This window comes from Balaenoptera ricei, chromosome 2 (assembly GCF_028023285.1).
Source record: "Balaenoptera ricei isolate mBalRic1 chromosome 2, mBalRic1.hap2, whole genome shotgun sequence".
Classification (NCBI taxonomy): Eukaryota; Metazoa; Chordata; class Mammalia; order Artiodactyla; family Balaenopteridae; genus Balaenoptera; species Balaenoptera ricei.
The window spans coordinates 40,466,825-40,492,787 of NC_082640.1; positions in this window are offsets into that span (position 1 = coordinate 40,466,825).

The window sequence follows — 25,963 nt, forward strand, 5'->3', positions numbered from 1 at the left end:
TGTATTATCTGGGGCTCCTTGGGTCCATATCAAGACCCAAAGTAAATATTCAGTCTCAGTTATCTAAGCTAACTGCTGACATTGTTCACTTCAAAATTTAACTTCATTTGAAGTTGTATAGGCTTTTCCCAACTAGGAGTTTTATTTATGTATTTATTTTTAAGCTTGTGAAATCACCTGAAATACTTACATACGCAATCCACATTTTTGTTTCTCTCTCTCTCTTTTTAAAATTTAAAAAAATTTTTTGATTTTTGTTTGATGTAGATGCCCCACTAAGGCCTTAGGTACCGACATGCCTGGTGAAGAGATTATTTCTTGGGGAGCAGTTATTACCAAATAGTCTAAAACAGGAACAGCATAACTTTTCCACTCAGTCATTTTATTTTATTATTTTTCCTTTTCAATAAAGTGTGTGCCCTCTGGGATTAATTCACATTACGAGGCAGGAATCAAGTTAAACGCGTCCATTAAAATGCATATGAAATGAAACAGCCGAAGATGAAAAGAGTCTGTATTTTAAAATACCAAATACATGGCCATTTTGCAAAGAGAAACAAACAGTTAATAAAGCACGACAGCTGTGCAAGTGCTAGGAGGTGGCCCTCCTCTGTCCCTCCATCATCTCCTGAGATACCCTCTGTATGAGCTCCCCCCATTCTTCTTCAACTCTTCACTTAGGAAACTGAAACCTACGTTCAAAATTATTCTAAAATTAGTTGCAGCTCTTGTGAATAGACCATTATGTTCCCAGCTATCCATCTGAAAAGTGTATGAGACTGTTCACATTTCTCTCCATTCTGAAAAAAGCCCATCTTAACCAGCAGACTATCTCATTTGGGGTCTGACCCACCCAGGGCTCCCTTGAACCACAAACTTTGGCACTTTACTTAACCATTCAGTCTGTTGGCTAGAACGTTGCTGTGTTTGAAGGGCGGAACTTCTTCAGGAATGATGCCTCATATAGCATTCAGTGCAGCAGAAAGCTGGACAAAGCATATTTTGAAGTTGCACAGATGAGGGCTAAGTCCGGACCCTGACATCTGACAACGGTGTCCCCCATAGGAGAGATGGCTACTTTCCTTATCAGAAAAATGGGCACTGATCAACATCAATTGTAGGATATTTGTGGGTATTAACTAGAAATATATGGGTATTAGCCTGGTACACAGCAAGAGACAATAATTGATAACTCTTATTCACTTTTATTTCAGATTCTTTCAGTGGATTACTAGTTTTGGGTTTTCTGGATCCAACTACCTCTCATCCGGCAATGCTTGGCACTATTTATTTTAGCTTTCACTTCAAAACACAAATAAGAAATAGAAACCCACTCTAGCTAAATGCCTTGCCTATGGGCATAAAGTTATTGAATCACCCAGAGCCAAGGCATTAATCTTGGTTTACTGAGAAGCATGCAAATCTGAAGGCATGTTTCTTTTACTTTTTCAGTTGGAAGGAGTCTTGGACGTCACCTAGTTCTCACAGGCAGCCTTACGGGCCTTTGTGGTAAGGATGGATATTTGGGAATATTATTCTTTTTGAGCTACCAGGGATTTTTGTCTGTTACCTCATTTTCTTACCACAAAAGTTGAAAATCAGTCTGCGGTAGCAGCTGGTAGAGTTTCTATTCTATATATCAGGAGGGGTCACTTTTTCCTCATCTTAAGGATAACCTCTGAAGGAAAATATGATGAAACCAGGGAAATACTATGAGCTGAGTTAAAAAAAAAAAAAGAGAGAGAGATTTAAGTGAGACATTTCTATTGCTATGATTTCATATTAGAAACTACAGTCCATGCATACTGGGAATAAGGATCAACTGTAAAATCTTGTCTTATCCAACTTTAATTCACAAAATGTATTGAATGCCTCCTCTGTACTCAGCATTGCTACTGTGACTAGGTGAATGGGAGCAGTGTGGGCTGGTATCCCTACCCTCACATTCCATAAAACGTTTCAGAGATAAAATTTACAAACATAAATTACTTATAGAACTGGCATCACAAAATTAATTAATTGCCATTATTTCTGTTCCAAGTAACAGGTGTTATAAAAGATAAAGCAGAAAGAGGTGCCAAACCCTCTCAAAACAGCTGGGAAGTTCGCTTTAGGGGAAAGATAAAGAGCTTTTTTTTTTTTTTTATTGGAGTAAAATTGCTTTTCAATGTTGTGTTATTTTCTGCTGTACCATGAAGTGAATCAGCTATAATGTATACCTATATCCCCTCCCCCAAGTTGGACCTCCCTCCCACCCCCCCCCATCCCACCCATTTATCCATATCGTATGAGGTATTCACAGGATAGGAGATGGAGAAGTTCAACAGGACGAAAGAACAGACAATATCAGAAATAGACATGGAAATATGCTTGGCCCCCAAATGGAGGTGATGGCCATGAGAGAAATACATTTGCAGAATGGCCATCAAACAACATGCAAACAGATACAGGAGTTCTACAAATACCTGTTATTATTATTTTTTTAATATATGGTTTCATATTTTATTAACTATTTAGGGAATATTAAAATCAAATAAAAAATTAAAAACAAACCATCAAATATGGTCTACAACAAATTTCAGCATACTGGAGCATGCTGTTGCATTAAGTATGTTGCCAGTACAATTCATTTTGTGCAGACATTAGATTAAGCTTTTTTGGTTTCTGTGTATATACTTGATTCTTTTGTATAGGAGCCTTGGATTTATTTTTATTTTCCTTCTCAATGTAGGCAGTCGTGTGTCCAGTCATGGGAACTAGTACAAGCAAATTCAATCACACACCCCACAGTGCTAGTATTATGTTGTAAATAGTTCTAATGCTTCTTGGTAGCTTTGGGTGATATTATAAGGAATTCAACTGTAGAACAAAATGTCCAAGTACACTTAATACTCAGAAAAAAAGCAGTTTAAAAATACAAAGCCTACAACTGTTACTGTTTGCAACAATTGATCTGTGAGAATCAGGATTATCTAGATATGGTGAATCTAACAAAACAGAGTGTAGAAATAAATTATGCTATATCTGATGTAATCATTCCTCCCCCAGTCTGGCCCCGAACCTCATCTGGTAAACACTTTAGTTTCTTGAAATGTATCTTATTGTTCCATTGGTTTATTTTTTAAGCAGTTATTGCTATAATGTGGAGTTTAAAATATGTCTATGCTGGACATATACGCTTTTTCAAGTATATATTGAGAATCTGCATTAGATTTTTTTTTGGATAGAGGTTTATGGTTAAACAATATTTGAAAATTATTGATTTAGAGGCAGAAAATCTGAGGGCTTTGTTCTGAACCTTAGGATCTCCAGGTCTTGAAAACATGTAAGGAGAGGTAGAGGGGCAGAGAACACAAAGAACAGAATTAGCAAAGGACAGAATTTATTGGCCTTAAATTTCAGCAGCTTTGATTTTCCATGGTTATCCTTTTGATGAAGCATTAAGAGAGCTAGAGTATCCCCAAATTGGATAATTAATCCCTTTATAATTGCTAGATGACTCATGCTTAGTGTAAAACAAAAGCCTTTCTCAAAATTAGCATGTGTGTCTGGGAGTAGCCCCAATCTGGCTGTGGTCAAAGGCACTGCATTACATCTAAATTCAAATGCTCTGGTTGGCAGCCACTGCTGTCTGAGAAGAGTCAGTGTCTCAGAGATGTGGAAGGACCTGAGCCATGAGCCCTTGGGAGAGGGGGTAGAGGTGACCCAGTAGAGGCTTCTGGGTGATCCTGAAGACTGAGGGATAAAGCACTTGGAGCTAGCTGCCATGGAACAAAGAATTCTAAGAAAACATTTTCTCATCTCCAGTTACTCAGAGGAGAGAAATCCACATGAAGGGTAAGGTCAAGCAGATACCACTGAGCAGTGTGCTACGATGGACAGAATTCATTTCGACCTGCAATGGCTCATCCATGACGAAGCAGATTTGCTGAAATAACTCTGTCTCGTGTAGAGGTAGAAGAAAGGGTTAGGAAGGAAAGAATCCCCACCCAGCCCACTGAGGATCAAAACTGAAGGGGGAGCCAGATAACTGGAGGCAATTGAAACTCCATGGACCACTTCTCTTGGTCTGCACTCACCAGGGCTTATTCTGTGCCAGCCTCGACAATAGTTTTTATGGCTACAAAGATGAAGACACAGCCTTCATCCTCTAGGAGCTTGCAAACTGGAAGGAACAAGATCCATAAGTGATGGTAACACAGTGTGGTGGGAGCTCATCTGAAGTTTAATACAAGGTGGGAGAAGAGCCCAAAGAACATCCAGTGTAGGTTGGCCAGGACTTAAAAGATTAGATACAGAGAGGGAAGGAATAGAAGGACAATTTTTGATATAAGGGACAATGCGTGCAAAGGCAGGAGGTGAGGGAGGAAGATGTACATGAAGCACAGCAAAGAGGGAGCCTTGTTCTCTTGGTTGGAGAACAGGGGAGATGAAACTCGAAACACAGGACAGGCAATATCACAAATGAACCAAGGTCCTGGACCTCAAGCAGCATATATTCTACCAGTAAAACCAGAAAGACAAAAAATAATTTAATATACACAATGCAACATAGAACTGTGGTTGGCTTTTCTATTGCTGGAACCCATAATCAAATTTAGGAGGATAAGTGGAGAATAAGAGGTAATTTCATCTGTATGCCTGCCTATAAGCAGATTTGAATAAACAACATCGCAGAACTCTTTGATGAATCGCATACATTGGAAATAAGCAAGGCTGTCTTTGACCATGAGGGAAGAGGCAGTGCTGCAAGTACAGTAATAAATACAGAGAAACCAATGTGATAGCGGAAGAGAAAATAACTTCGGAAGAGGAAAACGATCTTCCCGGAGGAGGTGAGATCTAGTTGGGTCTTTAAGGATGAAAGGATGCTTATTAAGAAGTCAAGGAGGGTTAAGGCCATTCTAGCAACAGAGACCAGCCCGTGCAGAATCATAGAAATGAGAAGCAGCAATGGAGAGCTGGAGGATGAAACGTAAGCTGGGAACCTTTGATTAGGAGGCTAGAAAATGTGTGTGATTGCAGAAAGGGTGAATGATAAAGAGGAGAGGTCTGATTTTGTCAGTGTTGGGGAGCCCCTGAAGGATCTTAAATGAGGAAAGGATAAAATACAGAGATTTTCTAGAAGAGCTTACTCAGTTCTATAAGCTAAGAAAAGTTAATTAGGAAATGTGAGAAAATTGCCACTATAATTTCCTTAGCTTGTACGTAGTTGCTGTTTGAAATTTTGTTGAAATGAGTTTTATATATTCTCTCTCTTTGAAAAGATAAATGGCATTTTCAAAGCCCACTGCATCTAGTTGGGTGAGTTGCCTGATTAATTGCAGGAACTGTCCTAACCCAAGAAACTTGTCAGAGTGGTTGCCTCCAAGGAAGGGAAGTGAGCTTAGAGAAGACAGAGGTGAGAGGGAGACTTGATGAAGAGGTACCACTTTGCCCCTTTTTGATATCACAACATGCACTTGTATTATCTACCACCATGTTATTTACTTAATTACTTTTTTACCAAAAAGAAATGTCCATATGGCTCTCTTTATATAGTTTTGTGACACATAGATTTCATTTTCTGATAAGCACAGATTTTTAAAAAAACAAATTTTGGGGAGAAGGGCAATAACCAAGGAAGTGTGAAACATAGAATCCTAGTTCTTATGTCATTAAGATGAAAGTTGAGAAGGAACTGAAACATGCAAAGATGTTTCAATTGTTAAATCTTTGCACTTAACATGCAAAGATGTTAAATGTGAATGGATTAAATGCTCCAGCCAAAAGACACAGCCTCACTGAATGGATTCAAAAACAAGACCCATATATATGCTGTCTACAAGAGACCCACTTCAGACATAGGGACACATACAGACTGAAAGTGAGGGGATGGAAAAAGATATTCCATGCAAATGGAAATCAAAAGAGAGCTGGAGTAGCAATACTCCTATCAAATAAAATAGACATTAAAATAAAGAATGTTACAAGAGACAAGGAAGGACACTACATAATGATCAAGGGATCAATCCAAGAGGAAGATATAATAATTAAAAATATATATGCATCCAACATAGGAGCACCTCAATACATAAGGCAAATGTTAACAGTTATAAGAGAGGAAATTGACAGTAACACAATAATAGTAGGGGACTTTAATAACACTTCACTTACACCAATGGACAGATCATCCAGACAGAAAATTAATAAGGAAACACAAACCTTAAATGACACAATAGACCAGATAGATTTAATTGGTATTTTTAGGACATTCCATCCGAAAACAGCAGATTACACTTTCTTCTCAAGTGTGCACGGAACATTCTCCAGGATAGATCACATCTTGGGTCACAAATCAAGCCTAGGTAAATTTAAGAAAACTAAAATCATATCCAGCATCTTTTCCGACCACAACACTATGAGATTAGAAATAAATTACAGGGGGAAAAAACCATAAAAAACACAAATGCATGGAGGCTAAACAATATGTTACTAAATAAACAAGAGATCACTGAAGAAATCAAAGAGGAAATCAAAAAATACCTAGAGACAAATGACAATGAAAACATGATGATCTAAAACCTATGTGATGCAGCAAAAGCAGTTCTAAGAGGGAATTTTATAGCAATACAATCCTACCTCAAGAAACATCTCAAATAAACAATCTAACCTTACACTTAAAGGAACTAGAGAAAGAAGAACAAACAAAACCCAAAGTTAGTAGAAGGAAAGAAATCATAAAGATCAGAGCAGAAATAAATGAAGTAGAAACAAAGAAAATAATAAGAAAGATCAATAAAACTAAAAGCTGGTTCTTTGAGAAGATAAGCAAAATTGATAAACCATTAGCTAGACTCATAAAGAAAAAGAGGGAAAGGACTCAATAAAATTAGAAATGAAAAAGGAGAAGTTACAATGGACACCGCAGAAATACAAAGCATCCTAAGAGACTACTACAAGCAACTCTATGTCAATAAAATGGACAACCTGGAAGAAATGGACAAATTCTTAGAAAGGTATAACCTTCCAAGACTGAACCAGGAAGAAATAGAAAATATGAACAGACCAATCACAAGTAATGAAATTGAAACTGTGATTAAAAATCTTCCAATAAACAAAAGTCCAGGACCAGATGGCTTCAGGTGAATTCTATCAAACATTTAGAGAAGAGCTAACACCCATCCCTCTCAAACTCTTCCAAAAAATTGCAGAGGAAGGAAAACTCCCAAATTCATTCTATGAGGCCACCATCACCCTGATACCAAAACCAGACAAAGATACTACAAAAAAAGAAAATTACAGACCAATATCACTGATGAATATAGATGCAAAAATCCCCAACAAAATACTATCAAACAGAATCCAACAACACATTAAAAGGATCATTCACCATGATCAAGTGGGATTTATCCCAGGCATGCAAGGATTCTTCAATATACACAAATCAATCAATGTGATACACCATATTAACAAATTGAAGAATAAAAACCATATGATCATCTCAATGGATGCAGAAAAATCTTTTGACAAAATTCAACACACATTTATGATAAAAACTCTCCAGAAAGTGGGCATAGAGGGAACCTACCTCAGCATAATAAAGGTCATACATGACAAACCCACAGCAAACGTCATTCTCAATGGTGAAAACCTGAAAGCATTTCCTCTAAGATCAGGAACAAGACAAGGATGTTCACTCTCACCACTATTATTCAACATAGTTTTGGAAGTCCTAGCCATGGCAATCAGAGAAGAAAAAGAAATAAAAAGAATACAAATTGAAAAACAAGGAGTAAAACAGTCACTGTTTGCAGATGACATGATACTATACATAGGGAATCCTAAAGATGCCACCAGAAAACTACTAGAGCTAATCAATGAATTTGGTAAAGTTGCAAGATACAAAATTAATGCCCAGAAATCTCTTGCATTCCTATACACTAACAACAAAAGATCAGAAAGAGAAATTAAGGAAACAATCCCATTCACCATTGCAACCAAAAGAATAAAATACCTAGGAATAAACCTTCCTAAGGAGGTAAAAGACCTGTGCTCAGAAAACTAGAAGACACTGATGAAAGAAATCAAAGATGACACAAACAGAGGGAGAGATATACCATGTTCTTGGATTAGAAGAATCAATATTGTGAAAATGACTATACTACCCAAAGCAATCTACAGATTCAATGCCATCCCTATAAAATTTTTTTGTTCTAGTTCTGCATTTTTTACAGAACTAGAACAAAAAAATCTTAAAATTTGTATGGAGACATAAAAGACTCCAAATAGCCAAATCAATCTTGAGGGAAAAAACTGAAGCTTGAGGGATCAGACTCCTGACTTCAGACTATACTACAAAGCCAAAGTAATCAAGACAATAGGGTACTGACACAGAGACAGAAACATAGATCAATGGAACGGGACAGAAAGCCCAGAGGTAAACCCACGCACCTATGGTCAACTAATCTATGACAAAGGAGGCAAGGATACACAATGGAGAAAAGGCAGTCTCTTCCATAAGTGGTGCTGGGAAAACTGGACAGCTACATGTAAAAGAATGAAATTAGAACACTCCCTAACACCATACACAAAAATAAACTCAAAATGGGTTAAAGACCTAAATGTAAGACCGGACACTATAAAACTCTTAGAGGAAAACATAGAGAACACTCTTTGACATAAATCACAGCAAGATCTTTTTTGACCCACCCCCTAGAGTAATGGAAATAAAAACAAAAATAAACAAATGGGACCTAATGAAATCTAATGAAATAAACATTTTATTTTCCAAATAAAATAAAATCAAATTCAAAAAGAAAAAAAGATGAAAGTTGAGAAGGAATTGAAACATGCGAAGGTACTAAATAGAACACAAAGGGCCTTTTAAGCTTTGTCAATAGCACAAGGCTTTAGGCCCATTCCAAGCAGGTGATGCCATTTAACAGGTGGTAGGGGGAAGAGAGAGTTATTCCCAACTTAGTTTGCTATGAGATTCTTAGTAACTGAGCTAGGCTTTAAAATGGTAAGAGAGAAGATAACAATGTAAAAATGCAATGACTACTCAGGATAGATAAGGAGGAAACAAGTGCTTACCTGCTTAAAGAAGCTTAAATCCTCAGCCCAAATGACTTCCATCTCGGGGTGCAAAAGGAACTTGCAAATGTAATCTAGGCACCACTAACCATAATCTTTGAGGATTCTTGTCAATCAGAAGATTAATGATGGGTAAAAGGGGAAATCCTGAGTTTCAATACTGGATAGGGAAGTTGAATCCTAGGCATTGTGGATATTGACATATGGATATTTCTCTTGGGTGAAAATTGACAGCAATAAGGCATCAGATAGCAATTCTCCCCAGAGGTTATATGGACCCTGAGTTATCTTAGGTTTACACAATCCTTGTAGACTCAAAATTTAAAATAAGTGTCTATTATTTGTAAGCACTACGTCTCTAGGAAGGGAGCAAGCAACTGCTGGGTAGCCCTGAGCTGGTGTGCCTCACCCCTCCTTCACACATCAGAATCACATGCTCTCCTTGCATTTAAAATAACTGAATGCCCCCTCCCAGAATTGCCCTGTAATCAGCAGGGGAGGAGAGTCCTCATAACGGAGGGAAGACAGTTATAAGATTTGGCATGGAAAGGAAAGAAGGACCTTGGTGCCATAAGTCAGCAAACTTCAAAAAGGCTATTTGAAGGAATAGTGATTGAAAGGGTTGGGGATTTGTCATAGGATTTGTCCGATAAAACATTTAGATTTTTATCTAAAATGGTTATATGATTGTCTAAAAGAGTAGAACTTGAAGGGTCTCTTTCTTAAATGAAATTTCAACTTTTGGAAACAATTTGAAGTTCTATTGGTTCTGGAAGGCTGATTTAATTACTGCAACATACAGAGAGGGAGATATTGTGTTTCTTTATAGAAAGAAATGTCCTCTTTTCATCCTTTCCTCCTTCTCTCTCTCCCTCACTTCTTACCTTTAATACTTATATACTGTCTCCTCTGTGCTTAGGCACTGTGCTTGATGCAAACTAATGCTCTCAACTCCTGGCATTCACATCCTGGTGGGAGAATCTAAGAGGCAAACTAATGTCATCATACCGAGTCATAAGGGCTAGACAACAGACAGCTTGAAAGAAGTGTAGAGAGAGCAGGGAGGAGGTGCAGAGAAGACTCATTCACCTTGTGACATTTGTAAGTGTTTGCCAACTGAAGAAGGGAGGTGAGATGCTTCAAACATCAAGTACAGCATGTGCAAAGGCACCGTGTTGGAACAAGGGCAGGACATTCAAGTCTACAAAGTTAATGTCAGAGGAGGTCAGCCTAGAGACAGAAAAGTGCCTTGAATTACAGTAGAAGACATCTGTTAGAAGTGGTGCCCATCAGGAAGAATGAAGAAATGTCTTCTTTTGTATGGGGCACAGTTAGACTGGTCTGCTCTCTTTGGCCACTAAGATCTCAATTTGTTTTTCAATTCATTGATACTCAGTCCAAATAGTGATAATGATTATGCAACAATGCCTACAGTGTTTTTCTTCTCCTTCCCTCCTTCCTTCCTTCCTCCCTCCCTCCCTCCCTTCTTTCCTTCCTTCTTTCGTTCGTTCCTTCCTTCCTTCTCTTTCTCTTCTTCCTTCCTTCTTTCTATTAAGAATTTGTAAAGAAAATAATTGATGAACATAGCTAAACCAATATAGGAGAGTAAAACAATTTAATTGAGAGTTAACTTAATGAGTAGTCTGTTTATTTAATACACCGTAAGTATTCATTATATTTTCCTTCATTCATTTATGGGGCAAGTACTTATTGAGCATCAGCTTACTCTGGACCCTCTATGAGCCACTGAAAAAACAGGAGTGAACGAGATGATTAAAGTCTTTGATCTCATGCTCTTTTGCTCTATGGGAAGGAGGCAGGCAATAGAGAAGCCTATAACATCTGCCATTCCTTATCCAGGCAATGACCTCTCTTGTCTTATACGGTTTTGTAATTGTTCTTGCTCTGTTTCCTTTTCCTTGTCTTTTTCCCCTCCCTGTGATCTCTTTTTCTTGCATCATCCCCCTTTGGAACTCAGCTGTACTGGGGAAGAATAGGGGTTTTTTTGCTTATCCCATCCTGGATTTTGGCAGGGAGAATGACTGCTGTATTGCATCAGAGATGAAAAGAGCGCTGGAAGGAGTCTTAGACCCAGTGACATTTCCTGATTGCTACTATTTCACGTCCTCTCTCATACAACCATTTGCTTTTTCACTGTAGAATTCATTCACTACCAATGTCATCAATGTGGTGACTAAAACCCCCTGTGAAACTTGGTGTCCTTTCTCACCAAGGTGGGCTGAGCTCTTTCAATTTGCTCTCATTTGGCTTTGGAAAGCATTATCCAAGTTCATTATCTAAGTTCTGAGCCCTTAAGGGTGAGTGCTAGCCTCAACCACTTTCCTAGGGGAAGCTGCTGCTTTAGGACCTGTGGATCACCTTTTATCAGAAGGTGGTCCCATGGGTGTCTATTTAAGGCTAGACAAACACCTATTGTTTGAGAACAGGCACCTCTAATCTAGAAAGCCTTTTCTATTTGATTTGGGGGAATTAAAGAAAAGATACCACAGATAAGCTATATCAGTTATATGTAGCTTAGCGATAGTGCAACCCAAAATATTTTTGTAAGAAAGAGATGCATGGTGAATATAACTTTGACCTTTGTCCAGCCTGGCTGATGGACCAAAAGTTGTTTTTTCAGGACAGGGTTTAGCAAAAAGTTGATCTTGGCACAGAATGGTATCGTCTGTTAACATAAGGCCAGTCATTCATTCTACATGTTCTTTGTGAACTTTTCAAATCAGAAGATCAAAGGCAGTGTCAAATTCTTACCTCTGGCCATAAAGCAGCTTCTAGGAGAGCAGAAAGCCTGGATGGGACCATAGTCATTTTTGTACTTTTAATGACAGAATCTGTGGCTGGAAAATTCTACAAAGCAGTTGTTTAGAGGCTCCTTACTGATTTCACCAGGTTTCTTTTGGTTAGTCTTAATTCCAGTTCTATTTCTCAAAGAAAATGATGTATTTTCCTCTTGAGACAAGAGGAAGAACTGCATTTTGTTGTTGATTATGTATGGAATGTTTTTTCTGTTATTTTGCTTTACAGTCAAATCCTCCTTTCACCAAAAGAACTGCCAGCACAATCTTAGCACATAGAGATCACCTGTCCTCTGAAGTAAGATCTAAGTCTGTCCCCAAATATGACAATTTGCACACATAGCCATAGGGCATTTTCAACAGCATGCTAAATGTCTTATTTTTTATCAGTTTTACTTTTTTATTACTGTATCACTACTTATGAATTTCTAACGCATCCCCTCAATTAGGTCAAACGCTACCATGAGGGTGCTACTTAAGCTTTCTTCTTTCTCCCTATTAGGAATTTGTAAAGAAAATAATTGGTTGGAATAGCTAAACCAATATGAGGGAATGAAACAGTTTAATGCAGAGTCAGTCTAAGGGGAAAGCAGTTAGTTTTCATTAGTAAGCATGATATTTGCTGTAAGTTTTTTTGTAGATGAGCTTTATCACCCTGAGGAAGTTCCCTTTCATTGTTAGTTTTGCTGAGAGTATTTATCATGAATGGATGTCAAATTTTGGTAAAGGCTTTTTCTGCATCTATTATACAATTGTATGAGTTTTCTTCTTCTGTCTACTAGTATGGTGAATTACACTAATTGATTTTCTAATGTTGAACCAAACTTGCATTCCTCCTTGGTCATGAGGTATTATCTTTTTAAAATCTTGCTGGACTCAGTTTTTGAATATTTTGTTGAGGATTTTTGTTCCTATGATCCTGAGGGATATTACTCTGCAGATTTCTGTTTGTGGATTGTTTTTGTTTTGATCTCAGCGTAATTCTGGCTTTATAACATGTGTTGGGAAATGTTTCTTCTGCTCTTGTTTTCTGGAAAAGCTTATGTAGAAATGATGTTATTGCTTTCTTAACTGTTCAGTAGAATTCCTCAGTGAAGACACTTGGGTCTGATGTTTTCTTTGTGGGAAGGATTTTAGCCACAATCTCAGTTTCTTTAATAGATATATAACTATTCATGTTATCCATTTCTTCATGAGAGAGCTTTGGTAGTTTGTGTCTTCCAAGAAATTTGTTCATTTCACCTAATTTATCCAATTTGTGAGATAAAGGTTTGTTTTTGTTTCTTTGTTTTTTGCTTTATATCTTTATTATCCTTTTAATATCTATGGGATCTGTAATAAAATCCCCTATTTCAAAATTTCGATTATTGAAAATGTATTTATTCTCTCTCTTTTACTTCCTCAATTGGGTGAGAGTGGGATAGGACTTGGTAAACTTCTTGTATAATAGACTACATAGTAAATATTTTTGTATATGCAGGTCACTTGGTCTCTGTTTCAACTACTGAACCCTCTTGTGGAAAGCAACCAGAGAAAATAACCAAGTGCGTTTACCTATGTTCCAATAAAACTTTATTTACCGAAACAGACAGTAGGCTGGATTTGCCCATGGGCTGTGGTTTGTAGATATTGGACTAAGAGATTATCAATTTTATTAATCTTTTAAAAACACTAGTTGTTGTTTTAATTGGTCTCTTTCCATTGTTTCTCTTTTTCAATTTTATTCATTTTTGCTTATTATTATTATGTCCTTCTTTCCTGCTTGCTATAAGTACAATTTGTTCTTCTTTTTCTAGTTTCATAAGGTAAAAGTTTAGATGATGGATTCAAGACATTACTTTTTTTCGAACAGAACATACCTTTAATTCTATGCATTTTTCTTTAATCACTGCTTTAGCTGCATCTCACATATCTGAATATGTTTTATTTTAATTTCCGTTGAGTTAAAATATTTTCTTATATCTTTTGTAACCTCTTATTTGACTCATAGGTTATTTAGAAGTGTGTGTTTAATGTCTAAATTTGGGAGATAGTTCTAGATATTTTTTGTTATTGAAAAATTTATAATTAATTCTTCATAATCTGATAACATAGTTTATGTAATTTAAATTAACTTGAATATGTTGAGGCTTTTTTATGGCATAGAATATAATTCTTCTCTTTGATGATGTGTCTATAAGTGGCACCTGGTCTCATTGGGTAACACTCTCTTTCAGGTGTTCCATAGCTATATTAGTATATTTTTACTTGCCTTATGTATTCCTGAGAGGATTTCTGAAGTCACAAATTATTAGTTTTTGCTTCATATATATTGAAGCTTTTATGTCAGGTGCATGCATATTTAGGGTTTTTTTTTTTACTTCTTTGTCCGTATATAATACTTTTTTTTTAATCCTTGGTAATATTCCTTATTCTGATGTCTACTTTGCCTGATATTTATATAGCCACTCCAGCTTCCTTTTGCTTAGTGTTTTCATAGCATTTCTTTTTCTATCTTCTTACTTATAATTATATTTTATACTTAAATTTGGGCCTTGCTTTTTTTAGAGTCTGATATGACAATATCTGTCTTTTAACTGAGATGTTTAGAATACTTACATTTAATGAAATTATTGTTATGTTTTTTTAAAAAAATATCACCTGGCTATTTTTTTAAATTCATTCTGTTTCTTGACCTTTTCTCCATTTTTTGCTTGCTTTGGGATTGATTACAAGAAGCCTTTGCTTTACACAGTAGTGCGGGACTATAAAAATGACCATGCAAGCTGAAATCACACAAAGTGATAGTAAAAATCAATGGGATAGTCTATGATTGTTCTGTGGCCCTTATTTTTTTTTTTTTCAAAACATTAAATACTCTCTTAATGTTATAAATGTATAGAAAATGATAAATAGAAAACTAAAATTTCCTTAGTACACTGTAATTTAAAACATTAGAAACATTAAGAATTAAGGTTTTATTTCTTTGTAAAGTAGTTATCAGGAGTCGATTGAATAGTGCTTGCCTCCTCATAATAGAACATATCACATGGAGTAAGCATCTTGTCTATTTCTTGACAAATTGTCATACTCTTTTCTAAGTTTGTATCAGCTTTCAACATTTTGTCCTTTGTGCTTCCAGTGTTGTGAAATATCTTTGAGAGTTCCTTTAATGTATTTTTACCAGCATCACTTCTTCTGGGACACTTTAATTTTTTTCTTCACAACCAAATCCCTCTTTTGCATCAGTAAGTTTTTCCTAAGTTCTTCTGGCTGCATACCTACAGTCTATTGGACAACAATGGTATCAATATACCTATGATCAGCTACTTCTTCCATAACTTTATTTATGTTCAATTTGAATATCACTTATAGCATCATCACTTTTTGTTTCTTTGCTGCATGTTCATTTTTCTTGGCCAATTCTCTCTTTAGATTATCCATTTTTATAAAATGTCATGTTGGCTTATCACTGGGTGACATGGAAGCAACAAAACTACATACTTTGCTGTCTGTGCAAGAGCTGAGTAATAGATGTGCAATGACTAATCCCTAACAGACTTTGAAGGAAGTGATTTGATTAGGTCACAGATCATGATGCACACCTGTTATTTACACAGTAATTTGTAAACAAAAAAGCTTTCACTGAGGGTTTTACTTTATACAATCATTTGCAGTTATTATGCAATGATAACTGCAATTTGACTTGTTCTGGGGGAGTCCACTAGACGATAATAACTAAAATATGTCCATATCAGAAATATTCAAATTAAGGACAAACATAATGATTTTAATGATTCTATTTTATCTCTATTATTGGTTTATTATCACTGCTTGTTTTTAAAATATTCTTTAATGTTACCTCCAGGATTTACAATATATATCATTAACTTATCACAGTCTACTTTCACATGATATTATATCACCTCACGTAAGGTGTAAAAACCTTCCAATAATAGACTTCCAATTCTTTCCTCCCTACTTTTTTGATATTGCTAGCATAGATGATACTTTTACATATTTTATGTAAATCCCCAAACAGTTATTGTTTTTTCTTTAGATAGTCACTTATTCTTTGGAGTCATTACTATTTTAAAAATCGTCTTTATATATTTACCTTTATTTTGAGCATTTCCAGACTTCACTATAGTTTTTTGCAGATTCAAGTTTCTATCTGGTATCATATTTCTTCTGAGTGAAAAAAAATTTTCAATATTGTGTGTAGCTTAAATCTGCTGACAATAAAGTCAGCTTTTTGTTTGTTTGATGTGTTTGTTTTTTGAAAAAGTATTTATTTAATCTTAAGTATTGAAATATATTTTTGCTGGGTATAATTATGTAGATTGACAGGTTTTCTTTTCTCTTCCATAATTTTATTTTATTTTATTTTTAAAATATTTATTGGAGTATAATTTCTTTACAATGGTGTGTTAGTTTCTACTTTATAACAAAGTGGATCAGCTATACATATAAATATACATATATCCCCATATCTCCTCCTTCTTGTGTCTTGCTCCCACCCCCCCATCCCACCCCTCAAGGTGGTCACAAAGCACCAAGCTGATCTCCCTGTGCTATGTGGCTGCTTCCCACTAGCTATCTGTTTTAGATTTGGTAGTGTATATATGTCCATGCCACTCTCTCACTTTGCCCCAGCTTACCTTTCCCCCTCCCCGTGTCCTCAAGTTGATTTCTACGTCTGCGTCTTTATTCCTATCCTGCCTCTAGGTTCTTCAGAACCATTTTTTTTTTGTTTTTTTAGATTCCATATATATGTGTTAGCATATAGTATTTGTTTTTCTCTTTCTGACTTACTTCACTCTGTATGACAGACTCTAAGTCCATCCACCTCAATACAAATAACTCAATTTCGTTTCTTGTTATGGCTGAGTAATATTCCATTGTATATATGTGCACTGTCGATGGACATTTAGGTTGCATCCATATCCTGGCTATTGTAAATAGAGCTGCAATGAACATTGTGGTACATGACTCTTTTTGAATTATGGTTTTCACAGGGTATATGCCCAGTAGAGGGATTGCTGGGTCGTATGGTAGTTCTATTTTTAGTTTTTTAAGGAACCTCCATACTGTTCTCCATAGTGGCTGTATCAACTTACATTCCCACCAACAGTGCAAGAGGGTTCCCTTTTCTCCACACCCTCTCCAGCATTTATTTTTTATAGATTTTCTGATGATGGCCATTCTGACTGGTGTGAGGTGATACCTCATTGTAGTTTGATTTGCATTTCTCTAATGATTAGTGATGTTGAACACCCTTTCATGTGTTTGTTAGCAATCTGTATATCTTCTTTGGAAAAATGTCTATTTAGGTCTTCTGCCCATTTTTGGATTGGGTTGTTTGTATATTGATATTGAGCTGCATGACCTGCTTTTAAATTTTGGAGATTAATCCTGTGTCAGTTGCATCATCTGCAAATATTTTCTCCCATTCTGAGGGTTATCTTTTCATCTTCTTTATGGTTGCCTTTGCTGTGCAAAAGATTTTAAGTTTCATTAGGTCCGATTTGTTTATTTTTGTTTTTATTTCCATTTCTCTAGAAGATGGGTCAAAAAGGTTCTTGCTGTGATTTATGTCATAGAGTGTTCTGCCTATGTGTTCCTCTAAGAGTTTTATAGTGTCTGGCCTTACATTTAGGTCTTTAATCCATTTTGAGTTAGGATACACTCTCATTTACCATTGCAACAAAAAGAATAAAATACCTAGGAATAAACCTACCTAAGAAGGTAGGTTTCTGTATGCAGAAAACTATAAGACACTGGTGAAAGAAATTAAAGACAATACAAACAGATGGAGAGATAGCAAGCGCTAAAAACTATACTAAAAAAAAAAAAAAAGACAGACAGAACCCAGGACAAATGGTAAAAGCAAAGCTATACAGACAAAATCACACAAAGAGGCATACACATACACACTCACCAAAAGAGAAAGTGGAAAAAAAAATCTATATATAAAAAAAAAAGGAAGAGAGCAACCAAATCAATAAACAAATCTACCAATGATAATAAACTCTAAATACTAAACTAAGATAAACATAAAACCAGAAACAAATTTGATGCAGAAGGCAAACCCTAAGTCTACAGTAGCTCCCAATGTCCACCGCCTCAATTTAAGGATGATTCATTGTCTATTCAGGTATTCCACAGATGCAGGGTACATCAAGTTGATTGTGGAGATTTAATCCACTGCTTCTGAGGCTGCTGGGAGAGATTTCCCTTTCTCCTCTTTGTTCCCACAGCTCCTGGGAACAGACATTTCCCTTTGTTGTGAAAGAACATTTCCCTTTCAGCTTTGGATTTGGCCCCGCCTCTGCATGTAGGTCGCCTGAGGGCTTCTGTTCTTCAGTCAGACAGGACGGTGTAAAGTAGCAGCTGATTAGGGGGCTCTGGCTCACTCAGGCTGTAGGGAGGGAGGGGTACGGAATGCAGGGCGAGCCTGTGGCAGCAGAGGCCACCCTGACATTGCAACAGCCTGAGGCGTACTGTGTGTTCTCCCAGGGAAGTTGTTCCTGGATCACGGGACCCTGGCAGTGGTGGGCTGCACAGGCTCCTAGGAGGGGAAGTGTGGAGAGTGACCTGTGCTCGCACACAGGCTTCTTGGTGGCTGCATCAGCAGCCTTAGCATTTCATGCCTGTCTCTGGTGTCTGCGCTGATAGCCGTGGCTCATGCCTGTCTCTGGAGCTCGTTTAATCGGTGCTCTGAATCCCCTCTCCTCGTGCACCCTGAAACAATGGTCTCTTGCCTCTTAGGGAGGTCCAGACTTTTTCCCGGACTCCCTCTTGGCTAGCTGTAGTGCACTAGCCCCCTGCACACTGTGTTCACACAGCCAACCCCAATCCTCTCTCTGAGATCTGACCTCTGAAGCCAGAACCTCAGCTCCCAGCCCCCACCTGCCCCACTGGGTGAGCAGACAAGCCTCTCAGGATGGTAAGTGCTGGTTGGCACCGATCCTCTGTGCAGGAATCTACCCACTTTGCCCTCTGTACCCCTGTTGCTGCACTCTCCTCTGTAGCTCTGAAGCTTCCCCCTGCCCCGTCTCTCCCAGTGAAGGGGCTTCCTAGTGTGTGGAAACTTTTCCTCCTTCACAGCTCCCTCCCAGATGTTCAGGTCCTGTCCCTATTCTTTAGCCTCTGTTTTTTCTTTTTTCTTTTGCCCTACCCATGTACGTGGGGAGTGTCCTCCCCTTCTGGGGAGTCTGATGTCTTCTGCCAGCATTCTGTAGGTGTTCTGTAGGAGTTGCTCCACATGTAGATGTATTTCTGATGTATTTGTGGGGAAGAAGGTGATCTCCACATCTTACTCCTCTGCCATCTTGAAGGTCTTCTCTTTCAGAATTTTAAATATATCACTACATTTTTCTACTGGTCTGCCTTGTTCTGCTAAGAGGTATGTTATAATTCTTGTTTGTTCCTCTGGATGTACTATGTCTTATTACACAAGTGTCCCTCAAGATTTTCTCTGTATTTTTGGTTTTCAGCAGTTTGAATAATATGTCTTGGTGTTTAATTTGTCTTTAAAAAAACAATCCTGGAGATTCACTGCACTTCTTGGATCTGTAGCTTTATATCTTTCATTATTTTTGGAAAAATCTTGGTATTTATTTCTTTATGTATTTCTTCACTTCCAATATTTTTTTCTTTTCTATTGATGGGAATACAATTACATGCATTTTAGAAGAATTGGTGTTTTCATACAGGCTTAGATGCTGTATTATTTTGCTCTTTTTGGTTTTGATTAGGTAATTTCTATTGACTTAATCTTACATTCATTGAATCTTTTCTTGGCTCAATTGAGACTACTATAAACCCATTCAAGTAATTCTTTATCTTTGATAATAATACTTTTAAAAAGTATTATTATTTGTAATTTCCATTTGACTCATTTTTTTTTATAATTCCCATCTCTCTGCTGAAATTTTCCATTTATTTACACATATTGTTTATGTTTTTCACTAGATCCTTTAAGATTCTAATCATAGATATTTTAAGATTCAGTTCCAATGCCTGTGTAATCTGTAAGTCTAGTTGTGTTGATTTCTTTGTCTCTTTAAAAAAATTTCATTTCCTTTACTCTTTGCATGTTATTTATACTATGGCACTGAGTGACAGATATCTCATGCAGAATAGAAGAGACTGAAGTCAACAGTATTTCCATCTGGAAATGGACATATCTCTTCTCAGGCAGTTAGTATGGGAGATTGATTCAACTTAGCAGTTGAGATAGGTTTGTTTTTTTTTGTTGTATTTATGGTTAATTTCAGTGCATAATAATCTTCAAATTCTTCGGATGCCTTTTTCTTAAAGTGGAAGCTGTTTACTAGAAGATTTTTCTCTAATGCTTGTGCTCCACTTTCAGCTTTTAGCCATCACTGTATGTCTGTATCACAGAGGGCGTAGCCTCCATGATATTTCTCCTCTCCCAGCTATATACTCTTTTTACTTGTTACCTTGGCTTGCTAGGATAACATGATTGATTGAAGAGGGTCTATTTTGACCTGATCCTTCCTCACTTAGGTAGGCTGTATGTGCCTGAACTTAGAGAGTTTTAGCTTGTCTCCCATCTTCTCTGTGTCAGGTGGCAAACTCTATCTTCTTTCTATGACAGGTCTTGTGGGAGTTTCCTGCTCCTCTTCTAGTGGTAGAAAACTTCTATTAGTGCTGATTAGGATTCTGGGCTCAGAACAATCTGCTACCCCTCCTGCAGGGATGGATGCCATTTTCTTTCATACCTAACCTCCTCCCCCCCACAACAATGGATCTTTACCTGTACTCTGGGGATGACAGTGTTGCTGCTCTTTCCTTTCTGGTTCAAGGCTTTTTTTGCTCCACATGACAGAAGACAGATGGGTCTGAGCAGGAGCACAGGCTCTATGCCTTTCTAACAGTGGCAGCCTGTTCTCTCCTCTATGTCAGTACTCTTTTGATAAGTTCTCTCTAGCTTCCTAGTGTGTCTCATCTTTCCTAACATACCCAGTGGAGGTCCACAGACAAAGAGCTTGAGAGTGGATGTAAACATTGCCTATCTGCAGCTACCAGCAATGCTGTACTCACAGGCTAGCCCACACTTGGCTTTTAGCAACTTATTCATAGTTTAACTCATTTTTTCTTCCTGCTTCTATTGCAGAACCTATCTGTATCCTGTGCTTGTGCATTTCATCTGTCCTTGGGCGGGGTAGGCAGGGATTTTCTTCCATGGATTTTAGTTCACTTGGTTGTCCTGTGACTTTAACAATCTGATGGGTTTAGACAATGTTGTAGTTTTATAGTTTAGCTGACTTTTTCTTGTTCTTTAGGTGGAGATGATGCTCTTTTTAGCTCTCCACATCCTAGATTCTTTTCTGTTGCATCTCATTCTTTATAATACATTATCTGGTGTTTAGAAAAGAATTATGTACATAATAACAGAAAAGGAAAAAAAAGATTCTTTCTGATACATGTTTTATACATGTCACTCAGTCTGCCTAGTGGAGTTTAGATAGTAGAGAAGCAAGAGTGAAAGGAGAGAGACCATATTGCAATAGTCTAGTAGTGTGTTGGTTGATGTGGACTAGGGTGGAAGGGGTGGTGATGATGAGAAATGGTTGGATTTAGGTTATATTTGAAGGGAGTACTTGTGGTACTTGTTGATGGACAATATGTGAGTATGAGAGAAATAAAAAATCAGGATCGCTGTCAGATCTTGAATTTTAACTACTGGGTAACTAAGCTGATAACCAGAGTTATTGCATAGGAATATGGATACAGATTTGTCTTACATGGAGCATTAATTTTCTGCGCACACACACACACACACACACACACATGCTGTCCAGATTGGCTGAGACAATATAAAATCAGAATAAAATGAAAGCTCAGAAGAGGGGACACATGTCATGCACAGGGGAGTCACTGTCAACTCTTTACTAAGTCATTGCATTAGCTTAACTAAGAAGCTGTTGTATTGTAAAGAAAAAGGATGCTAAATAAATTCAAAAGTGATTTATGGGGAACATTTGTCTAAACTTTGTTTTTTATTAAACACCAACTGATTTAGAACTTTACGTATTATAAATTGTTTTCATTTACTCTTGTGCAGCCCTTAGCATTTGCATAAAATACTCTTTTCTGGTGCATCTCATTTTTTATAATATAATGCCTGGCCTTAAAAAAAGAATCATGCACATAATAACAGAAAGGAAAAAAAGAATAAAAAATGAGGAGGAATATAAATGACTTTAACAAGTGCATTATTAATACTTAACATAATTGCAGCTTATACTTGAAGCACTCACAAATCTCATACTCTTTCCAAGCATTACTCTTAATTTTCCCAACAATGCTATGAGTACATAGGGGGAAAAATCAGGGGAAGATTTGGTAAGGTTAGTTGTTCATGGCTTGAAAATCACCACTTTGAGGCTGAAGAAAGTAAGTCACTTTAAGGCATCTCCTCCTCCCAGTCTTTCTCCTGCAGGTTCTAACCATTTCATATCCTCCATCCAGACAAGGGAAAGAGGAAGGAGGAGGTATTATTGGGTTTGAAAGAAAAGGGTTCAAATTGTTAAGTGGGCGGAATGTAGAGTGGTAAACATACAGAGGGCTCTGTCTTAGAATACAGGAAAGCGATCTTTATCTAGGGACTGATTTATTCTGAGGTAGCCAAGTGTGACTACATCAGCACCCTCCTCCCTGTGTTAATTATACAAATGACACTGGCATAGGCAGAGGCTGTGAACATTTACACACTGTGTTCTGACTTAGGCCTCCAAGGAACTTAGTGGGATAATTGTACAAAAATGAATCCTCATTTGCTTATTAATGTTTACTATGGAAAATGCACTCGAGACAGGATTTTAAGAGATATAAAACTTCATCTCAAAAATCAGTTGAGTACAAAATGACACAATAGTTCTCTAAAATAAGATTGAACCTGGCTTTAAACCTTTTCCTTCTGGCTACGAAGGAATTCCAAAGGGGATCCTTCTTATACCAGGACTTACATTAGGTGGCTTCTTACACATAGCAGAACTCTCTAAAATGGTTTGGTGGTCTTCAGGTCAGACTGGTAAGTGCTGATGTGCTTGGCGTCCAGGGCAGTAGGGGAGGTTCTGAGTTAGGCAGATGACACAGCCACTGTGTTTTCTTGCTAAGTCCCTGGGGAAGAAGGCAAGTTTCCTGTTGTTCATTCACCCCTAACCCTAAGGTCTCTAGATCAGTCACTGGACAACACTTTTCCCTCTCTCCTCTCTGTGCTTGGTCATCACCCTCCTCTAAATCTCTCTCCTCATTCACCTCTTTCTAAGACCATCCTCTCCACAATCTGTCTTTGGTTTTGGTAACAAAAGGCAGGAAGGATATTTTTTCTCAAACGTTTGGATTTGATTTTTGTAACATAAACAGTGCTAGATGGAGAATGTCTGGTTTCAGTTGTTCTAGTAAATATGGAGATGAAGGGCATTTCAAGAAGGAATAGTTTATGTAAACTCTCAGAAGCCTGAGAGAGCATGTTTCCTTAAGAGGACAGGGAACAGAATTAAATGGAGCAGATGGTGCGCTTGACGCTAGACTTCAGATGAGGCTGATCACCCATGATACCATATTCCAAGTTATTTCCAGTCTGGAGCGTTTCTCATCCTTCCTTCCTTCCTTCCTTTTCTTTCTTTCTTTCTTTCTTTCTTTCTTTCTTTCTTTCTTTCTTTCTTTCTTTTTCTTTCTTTTCTTTCTTCCTTTCTTTCTTTCTTTCTTTCTTTTTTCAATTAGAAGGTGTATTTTCTGATGGAGACAGCAAACTCATGAGGAAAAGTAAAGTGTAAATTTGAAGAATTTCCTTGAAAACTTGAATTGTGATAATGATAGAAGGCCTCTCATTTATTGCTTTATCTCCATGGTAAAATCTATCCCATTTCTAAACTGCAAGAAGAGTTCGAATATTCCTCATTGTTGTCCAAAATCTCATTTTTTCCATAACAGTAAGAGCTAGATTGACTCAAAGTCACTTATTGCTAATCATGCTGATGGTCTAATTGAAGTACAAACGTCTGTTCTCACTTTTTTTTTTTTATAAATTTATTTATTTATTTATTTTTGGCTGTGTTGGGTCTTCGTTGCTGCACGTGGGCTTTCTCCAGTTGCGGTGAGCGGGGGCTACTCTTTGTTGCGGGCTTCTCATTGCAGTGGCTTCTCTTGCTGTGGAGCATGGGCTCTAGGCCTGCGGGCTTCAGTAACTGTGGCACGCAGGCTCAGTAGTTGTGGTTCACAGGCTCTAGAGCACAGGCTCAGTAGTTGTGAGCTTAGTTGCTCCGCGGCATATGGGATCTTCCCGGACCAGGGACTGAACACATGTCCCCTGCATTGGCAGGTGGATTCTTAACTACTGCACCACCATGGAAGTCCTGTGTACTCACTTTAAGAATGAGTAAACCATGGCTCATAAATGTTCAGAAACATACCCAGTTCGTATGTTAAGGTCACTCAATGTCCCAGCACATCCTTCGGTCTATCCAACTTACTGGCATCTCACTTGACATGGGTGATGGGGCAAGCAGGTGGGACAGGTTTTCTATTGACAGGTAGAATCATTATCATTCTGGAGTCAGAGCTGTGGGGGCTACCAGATTACTTACTCTAAGCATGCACTGGGAGAATTGCATGGTTGTGATATAATGCAAGGCTGGATCTATTTTTTATTCTCCTAGTACGAGCAGCATTGCATGACCATGGCATTTCATACACAGAATCTCTGCTTCTGAAACAAGATTAATTTTAGGTAGCCCCATACTGGGACTGTGTGAGAATGAAAACCAATAATGATCTGTGCATGAAAGATGACTTTGAACATCATGTATTAATAGAATTCACAATAAGATATGGTTGTACTGTAGAGCTCGGCAGGAGCAAGGCACTCTATACATAGAAGGTGACATTATTTTTATAATAATCTAATGCTGCTCATATGCCAGCTCTCATAACACCTAACCCTTCCCTGTTTTCCAAATTGTGTGGGTGATGATTTGCCTAGGTGATGTGTGTCATATCATGTGTATACAGGCAATCTTCTTTGGTTGCTGAAGTTGTCAATTTCTGAGCAGTAAGATGGGGAAAATTTAGCATCGTGTCTCTGCTTACATTTGCAAGGTTTGGCCCTGTACCATTTCCTCTGGTCATTTCTCAAGAATCCTGAAAGAGCATATAAAATAATAAGCCTTTTGCAATTACACGTCCCAACTATTGATTTGTGTATTTTTTCTTAGGTTAGATCGTGGATATTATTTAGACAGTGGCACGCAGACATTTATGGCATATAATGTTAGAGGAAAACATGCTGTAATTTGAATTGGATTTTTCATGGATACAGTAAAAGCTTGGAATTACATTCCTGGTCAGTGAGCAGAATGCCCAAATCTACTTCATTATTTTACAAGAAAAATATGGACCAGTATTTTATTTACTAACTTGAAGATTTGTTTTAATTTCTATAAAGCTGAATAAAAACCTTCAAATTTACACTGAGAGAGTCCTTGTTGTCTTTGTATTTTACTCTGATGACAAACAAGAAGGTGAAGTTCACTTCGACCAGGTTCTGAAGGTTTTCTCCAAGAATATCTTAACTTCCAGGACACTTCTTAGGAGGCATCAGCCTCATTTGATGGCTTCGCCAAAAACAAATGCACAAACAAACAAAAAAACCTGAGATGTGTCTTTCACTGCTATTTGTTTTAGCTCTTTCCTTGTATTCCTCTAGCAAGACATCTGGCTTCTTCTAATGATCCTTTCTGGTTTCTTGGGGAACCTCCTCTTCAGCTATCCCCTGCAGTATCTTCTGCAACAGAAATCATCTTCGCCTTTAGAGTTTGGCACCAGTCCTGATTTGCGCCAAGTTTATCAATCTTCCATCCTTCACTCTGTGGTTAGGTGAGAATGTCAAATACATCAACACGTTGACATGAATGGTGGCCCAGCATCAAAGCAGCCAGCCATCCACAAGTCTTCTTCCACAGTCACACAATCAAAAATCCCTTGCACCCCATCAAAAATCCCTTGCACCCCAGGGACAATATGCTCCTTGACCTATGATATGAACAAAAAATCAGCTG